At 34.0% G+C, this 7021-nt stretch overlaps 1 long non-coding RNA gene and 1 pseudogene across 1 annotated transcript; one reads left to right on the forward strand and one right to left on the reverse strand.

Moving 5' to 3' along the window:
• LOC132624554 (trans-resveratrol di-O-methyltransferase-like) lies at positions 1–1978 on the forward strand (annotated as a pseudogene).
• A 253-nt stretch (positions 1979–2231) lies between these two features.
• Positions 2232–4397, reverse strand: LOC132621865 (uncharacterized). Its single transcript, XR_009575718.1, has 2 exons — positions 3908–4397; positions 2232–3340 (listed from the first exon to the last, which is right to left on the reverse strand). It is a non-coding gene; the product is annotated as an uncharacterized LOC132621865 (long non-coding RNA).
• Between the last annotated feature and the right edge of the window lie 2624 nt (positions 4398–7021).

A 7021-nucleotide genomic window follows, 5' to 3' on the forward strand; every position in this document is an offset into this window, starting at 1 on the left:
ATGGAAGACAAGGGTTCAAATCTTTACCAAGGTCCAAATCTCAGTAGAGACAAAATATACTAGGTGATTTCTTCTCACCTCCTAAAGCATTGTTGGTAAGTTGTCTAATACCTAGGCAGGCGAGAGGTTATTGGTATCAGAGGAGGATCCAAGATTTCGAGAAGATGTGTGCACTATTACAAAGAGGTGGATTTAGGATAAAATTTGACCAGTTTAACAAGATAGACATAAGATTTGAACTCCTTAAACCCACATAGTGAGGTGCACCCAATCATCATCAAATCATATGATACGTTGAGCTTGGGTGCACACATCTATATTTAAGTGTTCCGAGCTCAAGCTTATATCCACAAGCATGCCTTCTATTTTGCAAATTTTATGGTTCTTTGTTGTGCAATTCAATTAGGCATACCAGATATAATTCATAAACCATCAGCACCTAATGACTATGTCTGAATAGTTTCAGATCTGAAACTTCCTCCTGCAAAATCAAATGGAATTCATCGATTGATGCGCCTATTGGTATACTCTTGATTCTTTGCCACTACTAAAATGCCTGATGATAATCAAGAAGGGTATGCTCTTACAGCTTCTTCTAAGCTGCTTCTGAAGAGTGAGATTCCAATTTTGTCACCTTTTGTTAGAGCAATGGTTGATCCTGTTTTGGTGAATCCATGGAAATCTTTGGGGGATTGGTTTCTAGGAAATGAAAACACCTCATTTGAGACAGCACATAGTGCACCAATGTGGGAATTTTGTGATCAAAATCCAAAATTCAACAAAGTGTTCAACGAAGCAATGGCTAGTGATTCCCAAATGATGTGTTTGGTTGTAAAGGACGGCAAACAAGTTTTTGAAGAGCTAGATTCCTTGGTTGATGTTGGAGGTGGCACTGGTGTTATTGCTAAGACTATTTTGGCTGCATTCCCTCATTTAAAATGCACTGTATTGGACCTCTCTCATGCTGTTGCTAACATGACAGAGACAAAAAATTTGAAATAGGTGGGAGGTGACATGTTTCAGTCAATTCCCCCTGCTGCTGCCATTTTGTTTAAGGTAACAAGATGGTAACTTTTGTTTCTTTTGTTAACAAATTGACATGTACTATATTTAATCTCTAATTCTGTACTCAGTTGTAGAAATGACATAATGTTAATCGATGTTCTACATGACCAAGGAAGCCTCGGAGTTTACTATCATGACTTAGTTGTTCAGATGTTCCTTTGCGACTTCCTGAACATTGTTCATGTTGAAGATATGATTAAGTAAATAAAAATTTGTTTTTCTAACAGCTACTTAAGTTGTTAGATGAGAGTCACATACTTCAACATGGTATTAGAGCAGACAAAAGTTTTAGGTTCGAGTCCCATTGCCACTTTTTATAAAAAGAATTTTCACGTCAGGGCGTTGTTGAAAATCTATTTAAGTAGATAACTTTAACTACACATTTCAACGGTTCATACTTTCTTATGTAGTCTGTCAATTGCTATATAGTTTATGTATTAAAAGGCTATAGGTCATCCATGGTGATGTTTATGAAGAGTTTTTCAGTTTGTTTACTTTATTGTTCTTGCAAACAAGGGGGAAAATAAGCAATTAGATCCCCATTTGTCTGGTATCCTCTTATTCTGTTTTTTTCTCATGCCAATGTCCAGCAAAACAGTTAAGGAATTTTATCCTATGCTTGAGAAAATATGACTTTTTGCAGCATGTTATGCACAATTGGTGTGACGAGGATTGTGTGAAGATGCTTAAGAGATGCAGAGAAGCTATGGCAGGAAAGGGAGGGTCCTCATCATTGACATGGTATTGGATAGAGAAGAAGAAGCTCATTCTTGATGTACTAATGATGGTTGTAGTTACTGGAAGGCAGAGAACTGAGAATCAATGGGAAAAGCTATTCCTCGAGGCTAGCTTCATGAGCTACCAGATTACTCCAGTCTTTGGGCTAAGGTCCCTCATTGAAGTTTTTCCTTAAAATTAATACACCTTATGTTGCAAGGTTCCACTCCAACCAAGTAATAAGCATTAAACTGAACTCCATAAGACTAGATGGGGTGATTTCTCCCTACAAAGAAAAAGGTTGAGGATTTGAAATAGATAGAAAGGAGTCCAATCTAAGCAAGCATAGTGGAGGAAAAACGATCATAAAAGTAAGGAAGTAGTTGAATTAGTCCCTGCCAATAATGACTGGTGTTACTTTATCATACAAAGGATTATGCCAAGCAACAGAAAAGTCAAAGTTAAACTTCAATTGAGGGAAACAATTTAGAAGAGAACTTGTTAGCTTTTCGCATGTACAACTCTCCCAAAAACAAAGGTCTAACCTGCACTCAAGGAGTGTCCTAATAATCAATGAAATTAATGGGAGATCAGAGTTCAAATTTAAGTAGAAGCAAAAAAGAACAAGGTGTTTACAAAATTATTCATATATGTGCTGATGGAAGGTAATCTGCCCGTGATTTTTTCATATCACGATCAATCAAAGTCATGCCAAAGGCTATATTTTTGTTGCCCCAGGCTATATTTTTGTTGCCCCTACAGGCGGATCTTCAAGTTTCATGGATTCGAGCTTCATCACATTGTCATCTAGTGCCTTGTATAACCTTTTTTGGATGAGCAGATCTCTCATCTTTCTTGGAGAAATTGGTGTCACCATTGAAATTTGCTACCTCGTACTTCAATGCTTTTAGACAAGATTGTCACGCACTTCAACTTAGTATTAGAGTAGGCGAAGGTGCTGGGTTTCCATCCATTATCTAAAACAACTTCCTCGTGTTCGGATCATAATAAAAAATCAAGTCCACAAAAAGGGTCGTGTTGAAGAATAACTAAATAAATAAAAGTTTGATCTTTCTAATAACTTAAGCTTTTCAGATAAGATGGTCACACACTTCAACATACATTAGCACCTACAAAGAAAGAAGAAAAACAGAGAAACAATTGAAGAACTGATAAATAACTGCTTATATTGTTATATGATAAGAAGCTGTTAAAGAAGTTTAAAACATATTTCCTTAGAATCAAAGGAAAACTCCTTTTAAAAACTTTAATAGGACTTCTATCATATATGTTATGTGCAAAGCAAAACAGACATCTATACTAGAAAGCAAGTAGCAGATCATAGTGTTACGAAACATTTTTACAGGTCTATTAATTTCCTGTAAGTAAAGAGGCAGAATAAAGAAACACCAACAGAAATAAAATGACGAAAATCTATTGATGTAGCACAGCCAGAGCTATGTGGTCGTATAAGAAACACATGTCCAACAAAAATAAGCGATTGGTGACACTTTACCATGCTTTAAGAAGTGGATCAAAATCCTATCTTAGAAGAACCCTGCAGATGACATAGTTCAAGTTAGTTTTTGCAACATAAGGAGCAAAATACAGATCACTTGAAAAGTTTATACAATAATAACTATCAAGTACTTTAAGCACACCAGCTAGCATTAATAAACGGCTCATATAGATAGACATATTTGTAGTTGAAGGGACATTTTAAATCAAATTAAAAAGTAAGATAATGAGATCAATTATTGGGTTATCTAAATGTATTTGTAAATGACTTGCATTTATGGCTTTCATACTGAAAACACACAACGTGGCGATAAAGATATCAAATTTAGGCCTTCGTTTCTCTTTATTATTCCCTTTCAATCTTTTTTTTTTTTTAATATAAATCTTCCAAGAATTAGTCAACGAGATCCAAAGGCAGATTAATACACCACAAATATTTGAAGTTACCATCGAAAGTGAAGAAAATAAGAATGCAAACAAACTTGTAAAATCACAAAGCAGAATGAAAAATCGGATTCCCCTATCTGTATGAACCAGGAGAGAGGGGCTGCAACCCAATTAAAAGCTGTATAAAGACCTACAGTAGATGTTCGATATTGGTCGATACCTAATTAATGTTCAGCTACCAAGTCTGCATGACTTTGGCGTAAGTTTTTGATGTTCCTTCTTCGACGGTCCCTTTTCTTTCCCGATTTGGACCAATGTTTGTTATGGTGCTCCACATTCTATTTCACCTCCCTTTAACAAGTCGTAGTTGATCACAGGCCAAGAAAAAACTTCTTATGGTTTCTTTCAACCGCTTCAGCTTGGGTTTCTCTATGACTTATGCAAACATTCAGATTGCCTGAAATATAAGAAAAGAAGTAGCTCTTTTTACCATTGGAATTCGACATTCGATTGCTTCATAAACTTTAGAAAGGTCTTCAAACACCAGAGAAAAGCCATGAAGTCGCTGCTCTAGAGGTTTGACAAACGTCTCCCGCAATTTTTGAGTGTTGTTTGCAAGAATGATTCTTTACACTGTCTTTCTGAGAAGAAACCCAGGGATAGAGTGAGCAACAGGAGAAGTGGAAATATAGCGATGGAATATTATCGAAGGATAGGATGCTTCTCGGATTATGTCGGGACTTTTAATGGTAGCAGTAATCCCATGTTACCCTGCACTTACAGCACCAAATCGATAAACCGCACTAAATCGATAAATCAAACCAAATCAATCCGACATTATATGTATTTAATTTTTAAAATATTTTATACATAAAAATATTTATTTGTAATATAATTTATAAATATTTCTTAAAATTTTTCGTAGTTTTTTGTCGTTTATAATATTATATTTCAAACTTGAACATAAAATTTTGAATGTCAATAAGTTTTATATCCTATAGATGTTAGTAACTCAAATAAAGTCCAAATCAAAACCAACTCAACACTTATGCTAACAAAATAATTTCAATTCTATCACTAGGAATGACAATACTGTTGGATATCTATTCTTTAGTTTTGTATAATTGGTTTAGAGAATAAAAATACATAAATTAATTTTTTTCTTTGTCATGTAATTAATACTTATTAGCCGTACTTATTTTAACATGACTTAGTATTTTTAGACTATGGTCATTTTCTTTATGGCTTATTAATTAGCAATATTTATTTTAACCGATTTTATTCTATTTTTTATTGAATATTTTAATACAACGTCATCACTCATCTCACATTTTGTGTTATTTTCTTAAGAAATACCTTAATTATATAGTTGTATCTTACTAGGACTAAAGAAATATTTAAAGTAAAAGTTATATGTTTTGTATGAAGACTTTTCTGGAAAAAAATTCGAAAAACCCGAGAAAACTGAATAACCCGATAAAATCCGAGGTTGAAAAATCCGAATTTTATTGATTTGGTTTGCTGTATAAATTAAAAAACCCGACGCAATTGGTTTGATTTGATATTTAGAGAATCCGAACCAACCCGGTCTATGTACACCCTGTTGTAAACCCGTTGTAATTCTGTGGTTATATAATCATAAAAAAACCCAATTTTTGTAACCATGGATTTGATAATTTTTGCGTGGTTGCGTATTTCATTTCCCCATAACACCCCACCCCACCCTTCGCCATCCACCCCCACCCTAGCACCAAGCACCCCACCCACTACGCCCACCCAACCCACCAACCCTCACCCTCTGCCACCGACCCCACCTTACCACCCAACCACCCAGTGGTGTACGCAGAATTTTTCATAAGCTGTGTCACCATGTGAAAGGTTGAGCAACCGAATAAATCACTATAACAATATCATATTATAAAAGACAACTCAAACCATATTAATAGAACTCATTTCAGGTCAATCTGGGATTGTTGAACTTGACTTTGGACGCTTGAAAAATTCTTTGTGATAATATCGCTCCATTGAAATTTAGACTAAATTATAAACTTAAATATCAATTTAAATTAACCCGAAATAATTTCATTGTAACAATATAGTAGAAAGAAATAAAATTATTGTCATGAACAAATAAAAATAAAATTTCAAGCACTTAATAAAAAATTAGAGTGAAGAAAATACTAACCTGATGCGGGAATCGAGATACCGATGAACATAAATGAGAAGAAACTTACAAATATATTTAAAAAGTGGGCAGATAGCAATGTTATTGTATTAGTTCTATTCTAATTGAAACCAAAAAAAAATAAAAAATAGGGTGGGATAACTGGTAGTTCTTTTAAAAAAGATTTAGGCTTTGTAGGTTCAAATCCGCGACGTCCACGCAAAGGAGCCGCTCCTAACCACCAAGCCAGCGAGCACTTTAATTTGTTCACAAACAGTGTCCCTTATATTTTATTCAGTCTTTGTTTTATTTATTGCTTCCTTCTTTCCAATTTATGTGACACCATTTGACTTGATACAAAGTTTAAGAAAGAAATGAAGACTTTTGAATTGTGTGGTTCAAAACAAGACTTATATAAATGTGTGGCTGTAAATCATCTCATAAAATTAAATTGTTTCTAAATATAGAAATGTGACATTCTTTTTGGAATAAACTAAAAAGGAAATGGTGCCCTATAAATTGAGACATAGGGAGTATTTATATATGTATATCTAGTAAAAAAAAATTGACGAAGCAGTGTCACGTGACACCTCTAGTGACAAGGTAAATCCGCCCCTGCCACCACCCCACCACCACCTACTTATTCTTAAAAGTTCCTATTTTATTTTTTTATCTTAGTTTTGTTAATATATATAAACTAGTTTCTCATTGAGGGTTACGGGTATTTTAGTAAACTTATACTCCATCTGTTTAAATTTATTTGAGCCTATTTCCTTTTTAGTCCGTGCCAAAATGAATGACTTCTTTCCTAATTTGGAAACAAATTCACTTTATGAATGATTTACAGCCACACAAATTTTCAAGACTTATTTTAAACCACAAGTTTCAAAAGTCTTCTCTCTTTCGTAAATGTCGTGTCCGGTCAAATGAGTTCATATAAATTGAAACGGAGGGAGTATGTTATTATATAATATCATAGTACAATTAAACCAAACAATAAAAATGTTATTAAACGACAACAAATGATACAGTCTATCCGAACATTGTATTCACTATTCATTAATACAATACAATACAATACGATACCATATAATAAGATAGTGTATATTATGAAATCATGAGTAACGACCATCCAAACAGAGTGTAAGGGCTTCATCTTTCTATATTAGT

This window comes from Lycium barbarum, chromosome 12 (genome assembly GCF_019175385.1).
Source record: "Lycium barbarum isolate Lr01 chromosome 12, ASM1917538v2, whole genome shotgun sequence".
In the NCBI taxonomy this organism is placed as follows: domain Eukaryota; kingdom Viridiplantae; phylum Streptophyta; class Magnoliopsida; order Solanales; family Solanaceae; genus Lycium; species Lycium barbarum.